This window comes from Engraulis encrasicolus, chromosome 18, assembly GCF_034702125.1.
Source record: "Engraulis encrasicolus isolate BLACKSEA-1 chromosome 18, IST_EnEncr_1.0, whole genome shotgun sequence".
NCBI lineage: Eukaryota > Metazoa > Chordata > Actinopteri > Clupeiformes > Engraulidae > Engraulis > Engraulis encrasicolus.
In genome coordinates, this window is record NC_085874.1 from 37,972,779 (window position 1) to 37,997,527 (window position 24,749).

Genomic DNA, 24,749 nt, shown 5'->3' on the forward strand with positions numbered 1-24,749 from the left:
AAGACGAGTGTCCGAGAGCTGGCAGCTTCCCACTCCAAAATATAAACAAACTTCGAGCTTTTCCCATGAGGAATGTCATGTCATCATCTCCAAAAGTGAATCCAGATGCATTTTCAGATGTGTTAAGATGACCTTTGAATGAAAAAAATAAATGTTTAACTTTAAATGGAAAATGGAAAGAGGTTGTATTTTTGTGCCGTGAGGATGTTTTATTAAGCTGCACATTTTCAAATGTATTATGATATGAAAAGGTGGTGGCACCTCTTTGCAGTGGGGATTTTATCGCTCATCTTTGACAGACAGGCATCACATACTGTATATGAACAGCACAACGCACAATCTTTCACACAAACACACCTGCAAATATGCATACAATACAATATTTAGAAGCAAAAAGACAACAATTGCAAGTATTGGACAAAAATGTTTAATATTGGATGCTTTTGCACACAATACATACATAAATAAATACATAGGCCTACTGTATTTGTGTCAAACCGTCAATGTTTAAAGCTCATGTTACGCATGTATATTTACTGAGTGCTGAGTTGTAAAACATGCTCACCAGGGTGTTTGGAAATAACTCTGTTTCTTGGGCTTAGGAGCGTACCTTTTAATATGAATTTCAGCAACATAAACCACAACTGCATCATTCAATTCTCTCTCTCTTTCTCTCTCTCTCTCTCTCTGCTTATGTGTGTGTGTGTGTGCGCGTGCGTGCGCACATGTGTGTGTGTGTGTGTGCGTGCGTGCGCACATGTGTGTGTGTGTGTGTGCGTGCGTGCGTGCGTGCGTGCGCACGTGTGTGTGTGTGTGTGTGTGTGTGTGTGTGTGTGTGTGTGTGTGTGTGTGTGTGTGTGTGTGTGTGTGTGTGTGTGTGTGTGTGTGTGTGTGTGTGTGTGTGTGTGTGTGTGTCACGCCTCACACTCCCGTTCCCTATCTCTGTATATATGGATATACCGGGTATGCTTTTTTTGTAACCATATCAACAGTGTTTTGCATGCATTTGGTTATGATGGCAAAAGAGATCCATTTTGGTGGAAAATCAGCTCAATTGACCTTATCATGATCATTCTTAGCATATTCCATATTATTTGGATAGACCGTAATGGGAAATATCCTGATGTCACTCTAGGCATCATGCATATGAAACAAATCACAGCTGGGACCTAATGATAGCTGCTGTATAATCACATCTCTCCAGGGCTGGCCTGGGGGAGAAATAGTGCCCGGGCATTTTGGCTTAAAGGGGCCCCTCATAATTAGCGGCGCAGAACTGACTCACCAGTGGGCCCCGCACCCTCGTGGGCCACTATTTTCAGAAATGTTAAAAAACAAAACAAAAAAATAAATTAAAAATAAATAAATATATTTGTTTATACATTTCTGAAAATAGGGGCCCAAGAGGGTGCAGGGCCCACCGGGAAATGCCCGGTATGCCAGATGGCCAGTCCAGCCCTGCATCTCTCTCCCCAACAGGACTGCCTGCCACTCATCTAATCATTAATTCTTTAGAGATAAATATTTATTCATGTCTATTTTTCATTTCTTTATTCATTAATTCTGTCAGTCATCTGGTCAACCATCCATCCATCCATCCATCCATCCATCCATCAACTGCTACAGATTATTAGACTGCTGATGTCCCTCATCTTACAACCATTACGGCATATAGGTAGACTGCGCCTCAGAATTGGGTCTCGAATATACATTAAATGAGAATGAGGATTTTTATCTGACAGGCAAGCAAATTGTTTTGCAGACAAGAAATGAAAAAAACCTATAGAGCCAGATTTACCAATAGGCAAACTAGGCAATTGCCTAGGGCCCCAGCAAAACTCCCCACTGTAGGGGGCCACAACAGTCAGCACTGTCATGGTCAATTCCAGCAAAAATAACTCAAGAGGGCCTCATGTCCATATTTTGCCTAGGGTCCTGAGATGGGTAGAACCACCACTGCATTAAAGAAATCATAAAGCTAAATTTCCCTCCTGTGTAACAGATCTGTCATATGGAATTATTTTGAGCAACACCATACTAAGTAAGGGATAATGTATTGTCCACACGTGACTATCAGAAAATATTTTCCCGACGAGGCGAATAACACCCCCCGACGCCGAAGGCGGAGGGGTGTTATTCCGCTTCGAAGGGAAATATTTTCCGATAGTCAAGTATGGACAATACTTTATCCCGCTTATTATACGGCTTTTACCAACATTAGAAAGCATAAATAGTTAACCAGTAGTTTAAAATGGCATGTTTATTATTGCCATTTTATAGCGTGCACAAAGAAAGATAGTTCGTGGAACGCTCATAATTTAAAAAGGTTACCAAGCAACAGAGTTTGGCTACTTTCTAACTTGTTACAGCCACGTAGCACTGCAAACTGTTTGCAGCCTGCCTCGTTCACTGCGCGATATCTTCATAACAGGAATATTTATATCTAATCGTCGACAGTATTCCAGAAAAAAACCATGCAACCCAAGCACTGCTGGGTGCCCTGACCATCATTATCAATCCTGCTACAGGCAGAGAACTGTGCGCCGGATGGTTGGCTGAAGGAGGCAACTTCTACGTTACAGGCTACACCCTTAAGGAAACTGTCAACGAACTCCTCACTTGTTAAAAAAAAAAGAAATAAAAAATAGGCCTACTAGTGTTAATAAAAGATGTCACGACAGCGGCCGGCGGACAGTGACAGTTTGCTTTCTTGGAACGGCAACACTTGGACATGAGATGTTGCTGATGAATCCTGATGGGCTACCACTCGACCTTTTTGTATTAACTTCGTCAGGATGACATAACTGTTAAACGGAATCGCTGAATGAGACTTCTAGTGTTGTTGCAATTCGTCTAGAGACGTTTGAGAAGTGGTTGGTTACCAGAGCATCAGTGGGCCACCAGCAGCGTGCGTTAATCGCGCTGCTGCCATACTGCTAAAAATCAGAAGGCAAGCCATATCAGTGAAGATATGACCGATCTACTTGCGGAGTGATCTCTGAAGTGACCAAACTCGTTGCCATTGGCAGCGGGTATTATTAGGTGGGCATTACAGAAAAGTAGTGACCACCGAACGTTGGGTCCGCCCATTGAAAGTGAATGGGAGCTCTTGCACCATTCCAGAGTGCCGTATACTATTGGACAAATAATTCACTGTATTGGTACAACACAGTGGTTCTCAACCTTTTTTGAGCAAACGCCCCCTTCACCTTATAATAAGCCTCCCAACGCCCCCTTGACCTTATCATAAGCCTGCCAATGCCCACTTAGTATTGAAAAATAAAATACGTCAATGCCCCCCAATGGTAACTTTGCCTTGTCCCCGCTCAGCTGTATCCTTCTGAACACACCCCTAGGTCTCCTCAATGCCCCCTGTTGGCCTTTAGAGTCCCCCTTTGAGAAACACTAATGCAGGGGTGTCAAACTCAAATTGACTGAGGGCCAAAATCAAAATCTGGAACGAAGTCGCGGGCCGAACTCCACAATTGTTTTTTAAAAATGGACTAAAATTGTGCATGCATACACTTCATACTCATAGTTAAATTTCACATACACTCTTTCCCATTATATTTGTTAGTTCAAATGTTTCTGCACATCCTGTGACACAGCAAATTTCATGTTCAAGTCCTATTATGCTACACATTGATGGTGTTTGTGGGCCAACTATAACAGACATCTGAAATGATCTTGCGGGCCGAATCAAATGTCACGGCGGGCCAAATTTGGCCTCCGGGCCTGAGTTTGACATCCCTTCACTAATGTAATGTGTGAGTTGCAAAATTCAATCCTATCGAGTGACATTCTGGTGATATTTACTGCACAAACACATCAAAAGAGACAAAAGCTACAAAGCATCGCTGGACTATTTCAGAGCCAGACAAAAGTGACAGAGTAGGACCGTTAAAAGCAGAATGCATTCCAACATTCTGATTGGCTGCTGCAGCTGTCTCCGAACCACATCATATAGCTCGTTATCATAGTATTTGCTGACGTTGAACAACAAAATTTTGCTAATGTCGCTTCAATCACTTCTTGTCGACGAAATAGTTTTTGTCTCTTTTGTCGTCAGCTCCTCTATACATGGGGTTCATGTTTGTACACACCCCCGACTGCGGACTCCTGGCTGCACGCTCTTCAACTTCTGATTGTTGAAAACGGCTGTCACTCTAAAAAGGAGCTTACATGGTTGGCTGCTAAGCACCTAGGCCTTCCTAAATGTGAAACCTATGTATACAGTTGCTGTTGTCCAGTGCTGTTGTCACTCTGACGCTCCTGGCGCATTCTGTGGTAGGCCATTAGGGGTGTAAATCACAGCCTCCATGATGAAATGATTCGGTATCAATTTCTTAAGGCAGCGATTAAATTATTTTCGATTCTTAAGAATGCCCCACAATTCGATTCGTTTACATTTTCACTGTTATTATGTTATGGAGCGAGGGCATTGGACAGGGGCCAGCGATTCGATTATTTTCGATACTTAAAGGGACACTGTGCAGGACATGGTCAAAAAAGGTACTGCAACTATGCTGTTCATTGAAACTGGGCTGCCTATTGCCAAATTTGATCTTTACATGAATGTTTACTAAGTAATAAACAAATATTTCCTAGAATGATCCAAGTAGAGTCCTTTTTGCAGCTAAAAATGACTATTTTTGGAAATTCAAAATGGCGGACCATGGAGAAGATCCCCCTTTTCATGTATGAAAAGTGCAATTTTTTCAGTCATAATGAATACTTAGAATTTGATGGTGGTGGTAAGTATTCATGAAAAAGGTACCATTAGTGAATGGGCAGCATGAATTCTGGAAATAAACAACTAAAAATCTCACACAGTGTCCCTTTAAGAATGCCCCACAATACGATATGATTCGATTAGATCGCCGGCCGTAGCGTAGGATCGATGCATCGATACATTTCGATTATTATTTACACCCCTATAGGCCATGCTGTCCGAGGTCTGATATCAGTTCTCAAAAATGTTCTGTTAATGACACAGGGGTGCTGACGTCCCGTGCTGTAGAGCCATTAAAAATTTGGATGGCTTCCCCGATGGCTTCCATTGTTTCCACTGCAGTTAAACAACATTGTACGCTTGAGAGATTGAAAGGGGCCCTGGGCTGGGCACTCCTGCACGGAAACTCTGCCATCGCTCTGTTGTTGATTAACGCTAATGGCACAAGGTTTATTTCAGCAGCAAAAGGTCCTGCATCCATTCTGGACGGAGACCAACGAGGAGACAAGGGGCCCTTCTCAAAACCTAGTGCAGTGCACTTCCAAGTGTATATGCCTAATTAATAATTGTATTTGTATAGCACAGTGTCATACAAGGCATGTAACTCAAAGTGCTTAACAAATGGAAAAAAAAAACATTTTTAGAGATAGATTTAAAAGGAGAGGTATAGAGGAGAGGCAGAAAAAGCAGGAAGGCAGAGGAAGAAGAGATAGACAGAGAATGTAGAGTCATAAGGTCAACGTAGGATAGGACCAGGATTCTTAGATGTGTAAGGGCCATAGTGGCTGGGCCTATCATGAGTCATAAGTATCATAAGTCATAGATAGTCACACAGAGATTGGGCGCTCAGGTGCGGCCCCTGGTGGCATCAGGGGTGAGGAAAAACTCCCTTTCGCTTGATTCATAGTTTGTAAGGGGAAAAAAAAAAAAAAAGCTCAGTGAAGTCTGAGAAAAAAAGACCCCCTATAGTCAGGAAGAAACCTCAGGCAGAGACCAGCGGCCACCTAGGGGAGCCCCCTGCCAGGGCTGGTTGCGAGTAGTAAGGGCGCTGCGGCAGCTGGGACACTATGACGGCTTGGCAGCTAGGAGTTGGCAAGGATGAAGAGGTGGGTCTTCAGCTGCTTCTTAAAGGAGTCGACGGAGGTGGCTGATCGGATCTCGATGGGGAGGGCGTTCCATCTCTTGGGCGCATAGCAGGCAAACGCGGCGTCGCCGATCTTCTTCTGCGGGGGGGTGGGGGTCCTTAGCAGCTTGGCATCAGTGGACCTGAGAGCTCGAGCAGGGGCATAAAAAGAGAGCATGTCTGAGATATAGCTAGGGGCAAGTCCATTTAATGCTTTAAATACTGTGAGCAGAATCTTAAAGTCGATTCTGTATGAGACAGGTAACCAGTGCAGGTCTGCCAAGACAGGAGAGATGTGCTCTCTCATTCTGGTTCTTGTTAGGATTCTTGCCGCAGAATTTTGAATGAGTTGCAATTTGTCAATTAATTTTTTTTGGGAGACCAGAGAAGAGAGCATTGCAGTAGTCTATCCTACTGGTGACAAAGGCATGAATAAGTTTCTCAGCGTCTTGTTGGGGGGCCAAGCCGCGCACTTTGTTAACATTTCTAAGATGGAAAAAAGCAGATTTTGTTATCTTGTTGATGTGAGGCTCAAAGCTCAAATCCGAGTCTATGACCACACCTAGGCTAGTAATCTTATCTTTAATGTGTATGCTTAGGTCACCTAGGCTTGAGTGGAGTTTTGCACGTTTTTCCTTAGGCCCAATGAGCAACACTTCAGTTTTATCCTCATTTAATTTTAGGAAGTTACTGTTCATCCAATCTGTGATGGCAGACATGCATTTAGTCAAGGCATGAATGGCAGTGGTTTGGCTAGGCTCGACAGAGATATATAGTTGAGTGTCATCGGCATAGCTATGAAAATCAACATTGTGCTCTCTGATGATGGAGCCCAGGGGCAACATATAGAGAGAGAAGAGGAGAGGGCCCAAGCAACTACCCTGAGCAACTCCAAAAGGCACATCATACTTGTTGGAGACGTGTTCTCCGATGGTGACAAAGAACTGCCTTCCTGTAATATATGTTTTGAACCACTCTAAGACGTGACCGGACAAGCCTACCCAAGATTCAAGGCGGTCAATTAGTATGTTGTGGTCTATCGTGTCAAAGGCGGCACTGAGGTCGAGGAGGATAAGTGCTGATACTTTGTTTGCGGCAGTGCTGAGCCTAAGATCACTTATTATTTTGGTTAGTGCTGTTTCGGTGCTATGGTTGGCTCTAAAGCCTGATTGGAATTTTTCCAAGATATCATTCCCAGCCAGATGTTGATTAAGCTGTTTAAATACAACTTTTTCTAGTACCTTGCTTATAAAGGGGAGGTTTGATATAGGTCTGTAGTTGTTTAAAGAATTCTGATCTAAATTTGTCTTTTTTTAGGAGTGGCTTTACCATGGCTGTTTTGAATGAGCTTGGAAAAATGCCTGTAAGCATAGAGGTGTTAACAATTTGCAGTAAAGGTGCTGCTAAGCAACCAAGTATGTTTTTTAGCAGATGTGTGGGGATCGCGTCAAGGCTGCAGGTAGACTGCTTACTTTCCCTGACTATTTTACAGAGGTCGTCCTCTGTAATTGGACAAAACTTTTGGAAGCTCTCAGGTCTCCTAGGGGGGTTTAACCCTCCCCTCGGTGTATCGCCTGAGTGGGCGACAGAGATTGCTGCGTTTCCACCTTGGATGCCTTCTCTAATGTCGGCAATCTTTTTAGTAAAAAATCTAGCAAATTCCTCGCACTTGGCATGTGATGCTGCATTTAGGTTGTTATTGCTATGTGTTGGATTAAGCAGGTGGTCAATAGTGGAAAAAAGAACTTTCGCATTATGCTGGTTGTCTGTTATGATTTTGGAAAAATATGCTTTTCTCTCTGAGCGTACCGCATTATTGTAGGAGGAGATCTCATCCCTAAGGGATTGTCTATGGACTTCTAATTTAGTTTTCCTCCAAAGACGCTCGGTTACTCTGCATTTTCTTTTTAAGGCTCTAAGTGAGTCCTTCATCCAAGGTGAATTAGTCATGCCCAGTGATTGGGTACTCTTTGGTGAACTCTACAGAATAGCCAATCACTGGGTGAGACTAATAAAGAGTATCCAATCACTGGGTGTGGCTAATTAGGCTGATACACTTTGAAGGACACTGTCCTAGGTTTTGAGAAGGGCCCAAGATGTCGGAGTGGGGTACCTTCCAAATTAAAAGCGCCAGCACATTGGACAGCTCTATTGTGAGGCTGTGGCATATACTACTGTATTGAAACACCCAGAGGGAGCCAATGTGTGGGCAGAGGGACAAAGGGGTCTGATGTCCTGGGCCCAGGAATTGGTCCCTGCTGTTACTGTACACTGTGTATTGGGTGTGTGTTGGAGTGATTTTGTCCCTGGGCTGGTCACATCTGTTTGTGGCCCTTGAAACACCATGGAGAGAATGTTCCTTTAGTTTGCATTGGCTTTTGGCTCTGATCGTTTTGCTTCTTGCTGGTTGTCACCCCTTTCTTAATTGTGTGTCCTGCTTAAGGTCCTTTCCAACTCAAGACATGTTTTCTTTTCTTGTCTTCTTGCATTTGTCTTCTTCTGCAAGAGGGGAGTCTTAAACACCAGCACTTCCTGGGGAGGCATGTTAAATAAATCCACCCACGCTAGGTTTAGCCTAGCTATGACACTTTGATTACTAATCTGACAAACAGGATTAATGTGCTATACAGGGTCGATGAATTAAACACAGCTGCTGATTCCTGCTCAGCCTCATCATGCTAAGTAAAAAAGACATGTGGGCCTGCCAAGCTTCATCTAACCTAGTGGTTCTCAACCTTTTTTGAACAAACGCCCCCTTGACCTCATCATAAGCCTCCCAACCGCCCCTTGATCTCTTCATAAGCCTGACAACGCCCACCTTCATATTGAAAAATGAACTACACTAATGCCCTCCAATGGGAGCAGCTAAGCCCTGCCCCAACTCAGTTGTATCCTACTCAACGCTCCCCTAGGGCTCCCAAACGCCCCCTGGCGGAGTGTACCGCCCCTGTTGAGAAACACTATCCTGTGTCCAGGGGCAGAGCTATAGGGGGGGGGCGGGGGGGGGGGGGGGGGGCGGGGGCAAGCAGGATATTTGCCCCTGGATGTGACTGGTGGTTGGATAGGACTGGGTGCATGGGGGGCCCTGTTAGTGTTTTTTCCTAGGGCCCTGTGTGCAGTTGTCCCGTCACGGATTGTCACTAGTGTGAGGGTAGCACGTCCATACATTGGGCCTTATGGAAAGTCCTAATGGGGTCGGTTAAGTGCAATCAGGAGTGATTGTAGCGGTCCCAAAGAGCTGGTGAACCGAGTCGATATGAAAGGGAACACAGGGACATATGTCCCCGGTTCTCTAAATGAGATGAGGGAGCCATATCTCTAGGACATCCTTCTTGCGCCATCCAAAGAGAGCATGACTTGAAATGTGATAGTGAGGCTTGTTAAGTCAATATTCCATAAGAATCTTTCACTTGGTGATGCAAGCACCAAATCAGGTACACAGGTGCTCCAGGGCCTACTCTCCCAGAAAAGGTCGCTATCCAGGTGAAAAAACAAGATGGCGGCCATTTTTCAAGATGGCCGCCTCATTAAAGGTGAAAAAAGCTGTTTTCGTCTTGGAATGCCAAGTAATCAAGATATCTGAGAGATGGAAATATTAAAATGTATGCATTCTGACCAGGACAAATTCATAGTATCATTATTTCATCACAAAATGGCCACCACTTTTCAAAATGGCAGCCCTTAAATGACTGAAAAGGCACATTTATGACACAGCTGTCCGATGGCAGGTATTCAATAATGCATACTAACCTTGCCATCACTGTTGGAATACAATGTCGTAAAAACAATTTTGTTTTCATTCTGTATTAGAGTGATGTTATAGCACAACCAGGGCACACTGGTGACATCACTGCTGTAAGACTCAGCTGTAGTTGTAGTTTACCAACTCTTTAGTATACTCACTTTAGTTGTTAGTATTTATAGTCTCCCATATGCTATCCAATAAGACCCTGTATATAGCTTAATTAGAAATGTAGTTAGTGTAGTTAGAAATTTAGTTAGATAGCCGCACCTGAATTGACAGGATGTGCCAGCGCGGGAGACCCGAGCCAAGGGTAACGGGGCTTCAGTTACCCGGATAGTGTACAGATTGCACGGGACTTAAATGACACTGGATGAACGATCGGGCTGGGTGTAGGGCAGAAGTTGCCTGATTTTCATAGACTTCAGATCACGTACCGCGATTCTGGTCTGACCAGGACTATAACGATTAGCGTTTCCATACAGGACGAACTTTGTTTCCATGGCCTGGTTAACCCGCCTCCCTCGGCTTGCTACTGGTTGAGGGCTGTGCCGAAGTTTAAACCAAACATTTCTTAGCCCAATAGAAAGTCTCTGCTTAAACCACGTCACTGCCTTGAACACATGTCTACCCAGGACGGTTAGAAATGCACAGTTGATTGGTTCCAGACAAAGTGGGTGGAGATCCCGCTGTAGCGGGAAAGAGCAAGCTCCTGGCTCTACTGTGTGTAGCTGAGCCGAAGGCATTGCGTCACCAGTAGGGCGTAGCCCGGCTAGGGCAGAAGATGACTTAACCTTGTTGTGTCCCATATCTCAATGTGCTTTGATAATTTGAACGGTTGGGTGGTAAAAGGATAGACCCTCGGCCTTTAACCGTATTACACAAGATGTCTGCTAAAAATCCATTGAGCTGCAGTACGTGTCAGGAACAATACCTCAATCACCCTGACCCTGAGCACGGGGGCCCCGCAAGGTTGTGTGCTCAGCCCCCTGCTGTTCACGCTGCTGACACATGACTGCACAACGACCCACAGCACTAACCATCTGATGAAGTTTGCGTACGATACAACACTGGTGGGCCTCATCACTAAGGGTGACGAGACTCACTACAGAGAAGAAGTAGACTTGCTGGCCAGATGGTGCAAGGACAACAACCTCCTGCTGAATGTCAACAAGACCAAGGAGATTGTTGTCAACTTTCAGAGTGGCCAAATACAACTGCTACCACTGACCATCGACAATGATGTTGTGGAGAGAGTGAGCAGCACAAAATTCCTTGGAGTGCACATCAGCGACGACCTCTCTTGGACCACAAACACATCATCACTGGCGAAGAAGGCCCAACAGCGCCTCTACTTTTTGTGCAAACTGAAGAAGGCAAGTGCTACACCCTCCATCATGACAGCATTCTACAGAGGAACCATCAAGAGCATCCTGATCAGCTGTGTGACACAGTGTGGGGAGGGGGTTGCACAGAGCAAAACAGGAAGACACTCCAGTGCATTGTGAACACAGCGTAGAAGATCATTGGAGCGCCACTCCCTCCCTGCAGGACATTTACACCACCCACCCCACCCGAAAAGCACTGATGATCACCAAGGACATAAGTCACCCTGCACACAAACTGTTCAGTCCCCTGCCCTCTGGAAAGAGGTACAGGTGCCTCCGCTGCCATACCACCAGGCTGGCAAAGACCTTCATACACCAAGCAATCAGGATGCTGAACTCTTAACCCGCCCTCCTATCACTGATAGCCCCCCCTCAATACTGAATTGTGATTGCACATTCTACTTGCACTAACTCAAAACACACACACACACATACACACAGCACTGAACTAACTCAAAAGCACACACAAACATGCACACACATGTTGCTGCTGCTTCATGCCTGTTACTTAATGACTGTACTGGAAAACTAGCTACCAACTATAGTTGTAAATATTGCACATTACAATTGCTTACTTTATATGTATTATTATTTCACAATGCTACTATCACCATATCAGAATCGTCACAATAGGACTTAACTGAAAATGCACAATACCTCTTCTTAATACATGTTCTATGTAACTTATGTCTGCTGTTGCCCAGTCTTGCACTTTATATGTCTGTAAGGGTATTGTATAGGTACTCTAGGTGTGTATGGCCAGTGCATGTAAAGAAATTGGCAATAAAACCGACTTGACTTGACTACTAAAACAGACTGGAAGAAGTGCTGCCTCTGTCAGAAAGATACAAAAGAGGAGTTGAAGTCTCCCCCTACCCATTACAGCTGTAGTTCTGATGGCTATTCCATGCTAGCCACAAACATACCACAATTTCAAGAGATCAACCTGCTGCCTATCAGGTTAGATATATAAAGATTGGGTGGAGGAGGTGGTATTGCAGTGTTGCAGTCAGCAATTTTGCAATTCTCCAGGATGCAGGATTAGAGATGATGTGGATCGAATTCGGCCATGTTCATTCCATCAGGTGGCTGCCAATTCATGACATGGTGTTGAATCTTGGGCCAGAGAAATCCAAAAGCATGATGTCCTTCCATTCTTTCACTGGCTGTGATGTTGCATCAGCTTTCCATAGCAAAGGCAAGAAAACAGCATGGCCTCCATGGGACGTCTGCCCTGAAGTGACTCATGTCTTCAAAAAGCTCAGTTCATACCCAGAAGTAATTGAAGATACTGACCTGAACCTTCTTGAGAGGTTTGTCATCAATATTTATGACAAGAACAGCACAACAGACAAGGTTGATGAGGTTAAGACTGGACTTGTTTGCTCGGAAACAAAGATCCTATGATGCCATTCTACCCCCCCTTGTTTTTCCACCGACAAGTGCATCCCTTGTCCATCATGTTAAACGGTCCGCTGCCAAACTGCCTGTATATGGGGCCGGGATACTGTGTGCAAAATGCAAATTGAAAGCTCTGCCAACTGGGGGTGGCAAAAAGATGGTGAGGCCTGGAAAGTTCTCTGGTCAAAGCTTCCTACAATTGTGGAGAGTTGCCAGCAACTGACAAAATGTGGATGCAAGACTGACTGCCGAGGAAGATGCAAATGCTATTGCTTTAGCCTCAACTGTACACAGTTATGTTCCTGCAAATGTGAGGACTAAAAATAACTAATGCAACATCATGTGCATCAGAGAGTTTTCCTATCCAAACAACAAACATGTAGTCTAATCATTATAGGCCTACTTCTGTTTTTTGTAATATTTAGAATCATTCAGTGAGTGTTAGTTTATTTACATGTAATTATGAAAATACTATAATTGTCAATATTTTTTTTGAGTGTATCATTAAATTTTCCATGCTCAACATAATATATTTCCATACATAGATATTCAAAATATGATCAGTCAATCAAAATATACATAAAAGCCATTTAAAAGCAGTTCAATTGGTGGCCATCTTGGAAAATGGCCGCCATTTTGTTTTTTCACCTGGATAGCGACCTTTTCTAAAAGGGTAGGGTCTGAAACACCTCTGAACCAAATTTGATGCTTGCATCACCAAGTGAAAGATTGTTTGAGGTATTTGCTGCACTATGAGGTTTGCGCGTAAAACAGATGGTGATTACAGTAAAGACGGTCTTCGTCAGGTTGAACAGCCAATGGGCTTCCTCCCATAGAGATGGCTCCCTCATCTCTTTCAGAGAACCGGGAACATATACATGTCCTATTGTTTTGTTGCTTGTTGATTTTTACTATATGATGAACAAGGGACCATTTCACATTCTGTTAGTATCCTTACCTCAAATTAAACATTGATCAACATTAGTCTAAATGCAATTTTTACACAGTAGATGTGGTGACTGGGATTGGTTTACCCTACTAAACAAATTATCGCTAGGCCTACATGATTTCTGTACAATACGTGTGGATGTATTTGCATGATGGGAATAAGTCAAGTCAAGTCAAGTCAAGTCAAGTTTATTGTCAATTTCTTTACATGCACTGGTCATACAAAGAATTTGAAATTGCGTTTCTTGCTCTCCCATGCAGACATAGACTAATCTAGGTAAGGACATAGACAGTATAGACATAGACAGTACTCATACATGGACATAGACAGTATGGACGTAGACATTGCTCATACAGACATTTAAAGTGCAAGACTGGACAACAGAAGACTTGTAGAGAACATACATTAAGAGGAGGTATTTTGTTGTGCTTTTTCTAAAAGTCCTTTATAGCGTTCTGACATAGTAATAGTAGCATTTGAAGAAATAAATAATTAAAAAAGGTTTTTATTAAATACACCAGCAGCAGTATGTGTGTGTGTGTGTGTGTGTTTGTATGTGTTTTGTGTGCGTGTGTGTGTGTGTGTGTGTGTGTGTGTGTGTGTGTGTGTGTGTGTGTGTGTGGTGTGTGTGTGTGTGTTTAGTGCAGGTAGAAAGTGCGGTGTGCGTCTGTGTGTGTGTACCTGTGTATGTGTGTGTGTGTGTGTGTGTGTATGTGTGTGAGTATGAGTTGTGTGTCAGTGTGTGTATGTTTGGGTTTAGTGCAGAAAGTGCAGTGTGCTTGTGTGTGTGTGTGTGTGTGTGTGTGTATGTGTGTGTGTGTGTGTGTGTGTGTGTGTGTGTGCATGTGTATGTTTTGAGTTATTGCAGGTTGAAAGTTCAGTCACAGATGTAGTAGTGCAGGTGGAATGTTCAGTCGCAGATATGGTGGTGGGGATGAGGGGGGGGGAGCGTTGTCAGTGGCCTGGCTGGCTAGAGGCTGACAGTGAAGGGAGAGTGGGTTGAGTGTTCAGTATCTTGATTGCTTGATGCATCGTGCTGCTTGCAAGCCTGGTGGTACGGGAACGGAGGCGCCTGTACCTCTTTCCAGAGGGCAGGAGGCTGAACAGTTTGTGTGCAGGGTGGCTTGTGTCTTTGATGATCATCAGTGCAGAATAAGACGCTGGATTCACTGACCTATAACAATTATTGGCCTACCGTACCTACAGCGCATGTGCTCCACCCGGGCTAAGGAAGTGTCATTCCATACCTTTAATAATCCCCGATAATGAGGGCACTTATCTCTAAAGTGGAATCATCAGTGGTTTTAGATGTGTGTTAGGCTACATTTAAATGGCCAGTAGAGCCTGTCTCCATGCCCTCTATTTCAGTTAAGCCATGATAGATGAGGCACCCGTCTCCCTCTTCTCTGTCTCTCTGCCAGAGCTCATCTCACCAATAGACAGACTAGGGCAGTGATTCCCAAACTTTTTCCCCTGCGCACCCCCTTTTACATTTCAGTGTGGTTCGCGCACCCCCTAAGAGAATGTTGCACAACCGCACATTTTGGGCAAAACGTATTTCCAATAGACCTGACGTTTTTTCTGCCATCATTACAATGGAACTTGTTGCATGACAAGTCTAGGAGTTATAAATGACACTTAAAGATGGATCCTTCCAGCTTACAATTCACCAAACAACATGTAATGTTCATTAATTCTGTAAAAAAACACATCTCAGCCAGTACTCTATTCAGCTCGCGCACCCCCTTGTGGCAGGCCGCGCACCCCCAGGGGTGCACGCACCCCAGTTTGAGAAACCCTGGACTAGGCAATTGCCTTGGGCCCCAGGGGTGTCGTTCAGGGGGGTAGAGTGTGACTGAGTCACCAGGTATATGAGTCACCATGTATATAGGGGGCCCCCACACAGTCCGATTTATGAAGATATATGTCTGAGGGGGGTCCATTTGGAGCTGATTGTACCTAGGGCCCTGCTTGGACCCCACCAAGTCTGCCCTCTATATGGGTCCCTCAGCAGTCAGCCCAATTATAAAAATACTGGTAAAAATAATAAAACAAGATGCCCTACTGTCTATATTTTGCCCAGGGCCCCCTAATGGGTAGAAGCGTTGCAGTTCACTGCCAGGGCTGAACTGGTGGGAAAATACTGTAGGGCCCGGGCACGGACACTTTTGGCTTCATAATTATCGGCACAGAATTGACTCTCCAGTGGGCCCCGCAGACTCGTGGGCCACTATTTTCAGATATGTAAAAAAATAGATGTTTTATTACATATCTGAAAATAGGGGACTACGAGGGTGCAGGGCCCACCGAGAAATGCCTGTTATGCCAGTTGGCCAGTCCAGCCCTGCTCTCTGCTGTTGAATGGGGGATTCCTTTCAGTGGGCGTCTTAATACCCTGTCTCATCCTCACCTCCTGCAGGCTGATTGGCTTGTTTGATGTCTGCAGGGTTGCGTTATTGGCCCCTGGCCCCTTTGGGAAGTGGGAGACGTGGGAGCATACCGAGACCATACCAGAGACTTCAAATGAAATCGAGATGAGAGTAAGGTCGGTCGCAGAAAACAAAAGGCGTCGGGGGTGTTTCTCTAATTCTTCTTGTGATCATGATAAATCGCAGCAGCCTCTCACCTTACAAAATAAGCCCACTATATCACCACCAAGCCACCTTTTAAAACCACCTCATTGGTTTGTAAGAGGAAATGGTTTCTTTATGGTTCTTCTGCTTGTCCCTCTTCTCTCTGCTTAAAGGGGTATGCCACTATTTTGGGGCTTAATACAGTTAAAATCGTTGGCTGGGGTTTATAAAGGTGGTGAAGTGTCTTATTTTTCATGTTAAGCGTTGTCTTGCTTTAAGACAAGTTAAAAGAGGGAATATGTCGCTAAGCTAGTGAAAGTCAATGTATCCGTGTAGCATTGTAGCATGCTACACGGATACATTGACTTTCACTAGCTTAGCGACATATTCCCTCTTTTAACTTGTCTTAAAGCAAGACAACGCTTGACATGAAAAATAAGACACTTTACTACCTTTATAAACCCCAGCCAACGATTTCAACTGTATTAAGCCCCAAAATAGTGGCATACCCCTTTAAGTATATATTTTACTGTTTATTTATTTATTGGTTCTTAGCAGCTAATTACCCATGAAGCATCCACAGAGCGGTAGGGAGTTTTAGGCAGCCATGGCCTTAAACAAAACAAAAGCTGGTAACACTTTTAAGAATAACTTTTAAGAATAAGTCAAAGAGAATTGAATACAATGATAATATCTGTAAATGTTAGTGGTGTGGATCGGCACTGCCCTCACGATCCGATTCGATCACGATTCAGGAGGTAGCGATTCGATTCAATTTTATGCGATCCGATCCGATCCGATACAATTCTACAATGCATTGCAATGCATTACATTTCTATTGAAAGCAAAGCAAATGTTTAATCAGTCATGATGAGGCAATACAAGTAGTCAGATACTGAGCAACAATTTATTGGCTGTTTTCTGTATCAGTCTGTATCAGTCTTGCAATGTTTTGAATGTTTGTTTATCCATGGAAGTAATTGAAACTTAAAAAAATTGCCAGATCGATTCTGGAACTTGCCGGACCGATTCTGGATCGCCCATGCCCCGCATTGGACAGTGTACACATTCCAAAAACAGCCCAGGGCTGCACAGTGGAGCGAGAGTAGACTCCTGCTGCATGAGTTTGATGTGTTTGTCATCTACATCCTGCGGTTATTATCTCTTTTGCTCTTTGCAGGCCAGTCCTCCATGCCTTCTGTGTGGCTGTACATATTGTACCTGCTGTGTTCAGTCACTTACCAATGTTTGTTAATGTTTTCGACTACTTCATTATTTACAAAGTGTAAATGAATTACTACGTGCTAATAAAGCTTGTGCAAATGAATTACTAAGTGCTAATAAATAACAGGTGGAAGAGTTGCGAGATGAGGCTGATCATTTCCAGCTAAAAAAAAAATGCTCAAAACCCGCCAGGAAGCAGTAAATTATATTGATTTCCATGGCCATATATCTGCAGGAAACCCCGCCCAAATGCCCTTTTTACCCACAGACGACCATCCTAAGCACTCCAATTGGGCAGGAAACCGCCAAATCTGGCAACACTGACAGGTGGGGCTCAGCTGAACCAACCACTCAGGCCTATGGCTAGCCTGGTGGGGACATGCACATACTGTAGCCTATATGAATGGTCACATTGTGGCTGGTTGTGTGGTAATGCAGAGCTCATTTTCTGCGGGTCTTCAGAACCCGTGCAGACGAAGTGCACTCTACAGAATTTATGACTTGATAAAAGGTAATCCTGTAGCTTCTCATTTTAAGAGAAACCTTCAGTCTCCACCACAATGGCCAAGATGCCCTTGGAGGTACTACAAAAAGGGCCGTCTGAATTATTCAATTCCATGTGGGTTTTTTATTTTCATTCAAAAATATCTTTTGTGTGGTATTCTTTCATTTCCTTTGGCCAGGTGCATTGGAGGGGAACCCCTGGGTCGCCAATGTTGGAGGCAAGAAAGCTTCCGCACACTGTCCATGCTTGTGCAGAATGTCCTTACTTGCCTACGTATGACCCTCAATTAGCTTCTCAACCTTTTACCCCCTCAGTCTCTGACATCCTGTGTGAAGTGTAAGCTTCAGCCGTTTGTAGACTAATGAAGTAGACAAACTCCCTTGGCAGCATAAGATATTTTTGGTCTAGTATTGCACCATAGAAGATCAAATACACTGACAAAAAAACGGCCTTCAATTACAATGCTCTGTCAGTGAGCATCTGTTTTTTTTCTGTGTACTGAGTTGCTGTGGCTTAAAGGATAGTTCCGGCGTAAAATGAAAGTTTCACCATCGCTTTCCCATGCCACATAATGTATCTAATGATGAGCCATTCTGGGCAATGCCGCGCCGTTATAGAGTTAGCTAATTTTATAGTAGGGGCTCTAAGCCGAGAAATCGTTACGCGCTGGATAGAAGCATATAATTCGGTACACATGTTCCTTGAGTGATTTGAAGACATCCTAGAAGGGGTGCCCCTGGAAAAAAAATTGTCTACCATGTCATATACAATATGTCATGTTGGTAATGCATTACATTGTTATTACATGGCATTATACTTAGCCGAAAATGTTAATATAGTCCTCAGCAGAGATGAAGCAAGGGTAGTCTGCTTGACCAGATTGATAAAACTACAAAATGTACATAGTGTGAAAGTATGGGTGAGTCTGTGCTTACGTGCTTGACAGCATGTAACATTGTGAACGATTTGAGAAGATTCTTGGTCTGAATTAAAATGAGCATTGCCCACACTAAAACTATGGTGAGACTAGACTGCTCCTAATGCTCGATCTGAATGGGATAGTGTCAGTGCAAGATGCCCTAGGTAGCAGGTTCTCCATCCTCTAATTTCCATAACAGATAAACGCATTTTATTTGTATGAGAGAGGGTAAAAGACAGGACCTTTCCATATGTATGAAGAACCCCATAAGATCACCTAATTCTATATTTTTACAAGGCATTGTGCATATTGTGAGAGCATTTCAGTCATCTTTAGAATGGCATTACAGATTACTCAATATAGGCCTACATGTAGGCCACAGTATGGCTTCAGTTTAAATTAAATGGAAATGATTTCTTAGTATATGTTGAGTAAGAAGACAGAGGTAAATTGTTTTTTTTTTATTTGCAGACAAGTCCTCACCTAGTACTTGTGCCAAAAGTTGTATTAGTTAGCTCAGTAATCATTGAGTACTTAAGTTGCTATCAAAACTGACAGCTGATGGACAACATGTACCGTAGGTCTTGTGCCACCCTTACCCATAGGAGAAATATCTATATAGAAAAACAATTATCATATGAAAGTAAATCATTACCTGTACTCATTTTCTTGATATGCAAGGAACACAAATAGTCTGGGGGGGGAGGATAAGTTAGTCTATCATCCCCACCCCACACCCCCCCCCAAACAAAATGCCACAAGACTTTTTTTAACCTTCAAGATTTTGAGTGGTAACAGTAACATAACTCATTCCCACTACACCCTTTTGCATAATATTGTACATGTCCTCAGAATGCTCTACATGTTTCAGTTCTATGTAGTTGTACTGTACAGGACAGTACAGTGCAGTGCAGTACAGTATAGTACAGTACAGTAGCATACAGAACGGTGCAGTATAATAAAGTACAGTAGAGTATAGTACAGTACAGTACAGTAGCATACAGTACGGTGCAGTACAGTACAGTACAGTAGCATACAGTACGGTGCAGTATAATAAAGTACAGTAGAGTATAGTACAGTACAGTACGGTACAGTAGCATACAGTACGGTGCAGCACAGTACAGTAGTATATAGTACAGTTCAGTATAGTAAAGTAAAGTACAGTACAGTACAGTAGCATACAGTACGGTGCAGTCTAGTTAAGTACAGTACAGTACAGTAGCATACAGTACGGTGCAGTCTAGTACAGTACAGTACAGTACAGTATAATACAGTAGCATACTGCACGGTGCAGTAGAGTACAGTACGGTATATCACATTACAGTACAGTACAGTACAGTACAGTAGAGTACAGTACAGTGCAATACAGTAGAGTACAGTATAGTCTTGATGACTTTTAGGCTACTTTGACTTTAGCCCTCCAAAGCCAATAGGATTTCCACATGCTGTTGTTTTAAGTTTTTGAAAGACTATTTTAGTAGCCTATGTGAGAGAGGGAAGGCAGGCATAGTTTTTTTTAAATAAAGGACCACACCCACAAATAAAAAATAACCAGCAAACAATAAATTAAGTGGTTAGGTAGCCAACATGTCATCTAGATTAAAGCCAAAAGTAGATGAAAAACAGACATGTTACCATTTTGCTCTTTTAAAATATAAAGTATCTGTCAATATACTGTATATATGATATATTCATAAATGCCCTTATCACTCCATTGTACACTTAGGACTGAGATATACATATCTGAACATCAGCATGCATTTTATTTTGTAATGGCCTATAGTAAATCATCCAAGCTGTCACTGACACTTGATATGTACATGTATTATTGACTTGATTGATATGAATATTTCAGTTGGACTCCTAGGCTTAAATCATTGAGGGGGTCCTAAGGAAGTAGTAGTAGTTTGTGTGTGTGTGTGCGCATGTGTAAGTGGGATTAAAATTATTGTTTGCCATCTATCTTTGTCTGAAGAGCAGACTGAGTGTCTGAACCTGCTAATGCTAGCATGCTAACATTGGGAGAGTTATTTGTGGCCCAGTTCAAGGGTTTATCTCTTCTCCCCTACATTTTCTAACCACAATTTTCTTTTTGGATTTTATAGATATGACCCACTGCAAGTTTTTAAAACTCTTAATGAATGTTGGTTCAATAGCTAACTGCCCAGAAATTAGCTCTCAATTGTAGAGTGATCTCATTCTGACCATGGTTTTTATGATTTTCCTCTTTTTGAATCTAAATAAGACATATATAACATTGTTTTCATGGTAAGTTTTGCACATATTTTCAAAGTTCAGTTTGTATACATCACACACAAATAGGTGGATTGGCCCATAACACCATTATGTCTAGGCAGTACAGCATTTTACTACTATTGGCTCGTTTTGGGCAGCCATCTTGGATTTACCCCATAAAAATGACCTTAATGACATTGAAATTTGGGGCACCCCTTCTGAAATGATGGAGAACACCCTAAGGAAGGTCTACACCGATTTTGGTGCTTCTATCCAGCGCGTAACGATTAGGCCCTTTTTGGACGGTAAGAGACCCAGCTATTAAGCTTTTTTGCAAAAAACGCAGCCAATGCATCACGGCGGGGCCAATTATAGGTCTATTATTTTCTGATGTTTCCCCGCTATAAACAACTTCAAAAACGATACACACTTCATTATAAAGGTCTCGTCAATTAAACCGAGGCACAGAGACGATCATCGGACCACACAGTCTTTCACTGGCCAGTGTTTTCAGAGGTGTCTCACTGTTGCAACTCTCTGACCAGGATGCAGGCTACTCAATCAGGTGGCTAGGTAGGCTAAACATGGTCCGCGGTTCTTACACCGGCTGCGACCGTAAAATGAAAAGCTGGAACCCCGACCGTTTTCACCGACTGCCTCTGTCTAAACCAGCAATATTACGGGAATGGCTAATAGCATCAGAAGTGGACAAAACTGACATAAAAACCCGGAGGGATCGCGACTACCGTGTGTGCAGCCAGCAGATTTGAAGAGTTGTATGAGAGTACCGGTGGCAGATGGACACTCCCAACTGAGATCACTCCCGGACGTGTAGCCCCAGGTGGTTTTATCACTCCCAGACGTTCGATCAGGTAGGCAGACTACTCTTACAAAGTAATTGCAACACGGTATAATATAACATGGATTCAACTTTGTAATAACACACCACTGGTGGTGTAACATTCTAGTCCGACTTTATAACATTCCTCCAGCCCTCCACCGTTGCGTAATGGTCCATCTGACCTCGCGTGCCCTGGTCAATTAGTGTCTACTTCACTGAAACTACTCTAGCATGCTTGACATCAACCACATCGAATGCTTCAGGTCGCACAATTTCACAATTTCACTTGCCATCCCGCGCTAGTTTGTTTTGACAGTTTATTTATCTCCTGTAGTGGGCTACATTTACTGCACCTGTATGCCTTCCCAAAACAGAGTGCTTGCTGGCAAAGACGCGCGGTGTTGCAACCAGTTTCACAGATTCACAGACACTCAAGATTCATGAGCCAGACACATTTACACATGTTTCTCTCTCTTCAAACATACCTCCATAGCCATGCGCCTTTTTGGTACAGCATTCATCTTTAGACGGTTTCGTTTAGGTGTTCCATCTCCCTTACTCTTCTTGTAGTCACCATCCTCGAAATGCTCCCTCCATACACGGTAGTAGCGATCCCTCAGGGTTTTTATGTCAGTTTCGTCCACTTCTAATGCTATTAGCCATTCCCGTAATATGGCTGGTTTAGACAGTGGCAGTCGGTGAAAACGGTCGGGGTTCCAGCTTTTCATTTTACGGTCACAGCCGGTGTAAGAACCGCGGACCATGTTTAGCCTACCTAGCCACCTGATTGAGTAGCCTGCATCCGGGTCAGAGAGTTGCAACAGTGAGACACCTCTGAAAACACTGGCCAGTGAAAGTGTGGTCCGATGATCTTCTCTGTGCCTCGGTTTAATTGACGAGACCTTTGTGATGAAGTGTGTAGCGTTTTTGAAGTTGTTTATAGCGGGGAAACATCAGAAAACAATAGGCCTATAATTGGCCCCGCCGTGATGCATTGGCTGCGTTTTTCGCCAAAAAGCTTAAAATTAGCTAACTCCATAACGGCGCGGCATTGCCCAGAATGGCTCATCATTAGATACATTATGTGGCATGAGAAAGCGATGGTGAAACTTTCATTTTACGCCGGAACTATCCTTTAAGGTGAGGTCACGATTAACAGTTAACGGTTAACACGCAGTTACAGTAAACAGTTTGAACCATGGTTTGAATGGCAACCGTTGGATCAACAGCGTAGCCAATGGTAGATTTTACTTTACGTGTGAACCTCCCTCTAGTAAGGAAACTACTTACTACTGTATTGATATAATGCAGTCAGACCCTCTGTACATACAGTGTGGTATGAGTGGCCGATTTTATCACCAGGCTAATGGTGACCCTTTACCCTCCAAATAGACCGTAGCAGCACAGTGCACATTCTCAATAAGTCAAACCTACGCTTCAGCCATAAGGTGAAGGTAAGATCTCCCCATACATCAAAGCAATGGTTCAGTAAACCCATCTTGAATACATTATTGTGAGAGATGGTCACGCGATGGAAAGGTTAAAGACACACCTCTCACCTATGACTGACCGTAAGGCCTGACTGTTTAGAGAATGATATTATATCGACCATATGTTCAGCAGTGTTGTGATTTACTGTATCTCAAGGTGAAAGTTGGGTGACCAATCTGCCTTCAAAGGACAAAAGGGGGATCAAACTAGTCTTGTGACGTTCGTAAATGAACCATTTCTTTTCAAAGGCGCCTGGACACAATTGAATTACAGATGGAAAGCCACCCTTGGTTCGTTTTGAGCATGTTTCTGCCCCAGAGTGGCTGGAGGCAGGAATGATTTTTAAATACACACACACACACGCACACACACACACACACACACACACACACACACACACACACACACACACACACACACACACACACACACACACACACACACACACACACACCCTGAGGATACCAAAACATTTTGGACAATTCCATGCTTCCAACATTGTGGGAACAATTTTGGAGTGCGCCCCTTACGATGTGTGGACAACAGGGTGTTCTGTGGTGTACACTCTTTTCTGTTGCAGGAAACATGTTGTAATAGGTTTCATGCATCTTGAACACACCTCCAGTGTCCAATGTTGCTAACTTAGTTTAGTTTAGTTTAGTTTAGTTTATTAGGATCCCCATTAGCTGGGCGCAGACCCAGCTATTCTTCCTGGGGTCCAACAATAAAATCACACACAGTTAAAAGTTCTTCACAAATCTGTACATTCATTTAAGCACCATACATTGAAATGAAAGAAAGAAAAAAGAAAGAAAAAATCATTTAATATAAACATAAAGTACTATAATAATGGTTTAAGACCTTGTGACAAACATCTCTACCCCTGCACTAACCTAGTTTATATATGATAGGCTCAGATGTTTTTTCACCTGTTTTTAAAAAAACACTTTACTATTCAATATAGTTAATTTGGTTGGCAAATTGTTCCATGCTTTAATTGATCTATATTCAACAGTGCGTAGAAATGCATTCGTGTTGCTCTTTGGGATGCTCAGTCTAATTTAGCTGTGCGTCTGTAGAGGGACTTGAAAGCTCATGGGCTTTACACATCATGATTTGATTAGTTTTGCTTATTTTTGTACTGCTGGTTTTGCCTCCCAAGGAGTTATTTTTCCTGAAGAGCATAACATGCATAGCTCAATCCCTTTCCTCTTTGAAACCTTATTTGTGGAGGGTGTGCACTCTTCCTCTTCCTGACCTCATGAACAAGTTTATCCAAAGCGACTTACAGATATTACAGGGTATTGGTTACAGTTCACTCCACGGAGCAATGTGGGGTTAGGTACCTTGCTCAAGGGGCTCTTCAGCCAAGTAGGGAGGAAGGGATTGGTAAGGGTGGGGATTGAACCTACAACCCTGTGGTATACTGTCCAACTCCCTAACCATTCCACCAGTGTCGGAACAACTGCACACAGGGCCCCAAGGCAAGACACTAATTGGGCCCCCCCATACAGCTTGCCAAGGTCACAATAGGGCCCCCAAGACCAATACAGGAGGGCCCTGGGCCCAGGGGCAAATGCCCTGCTTGCCCCCCCTATAGCTCCACCCCTGTATTACACCACGGCT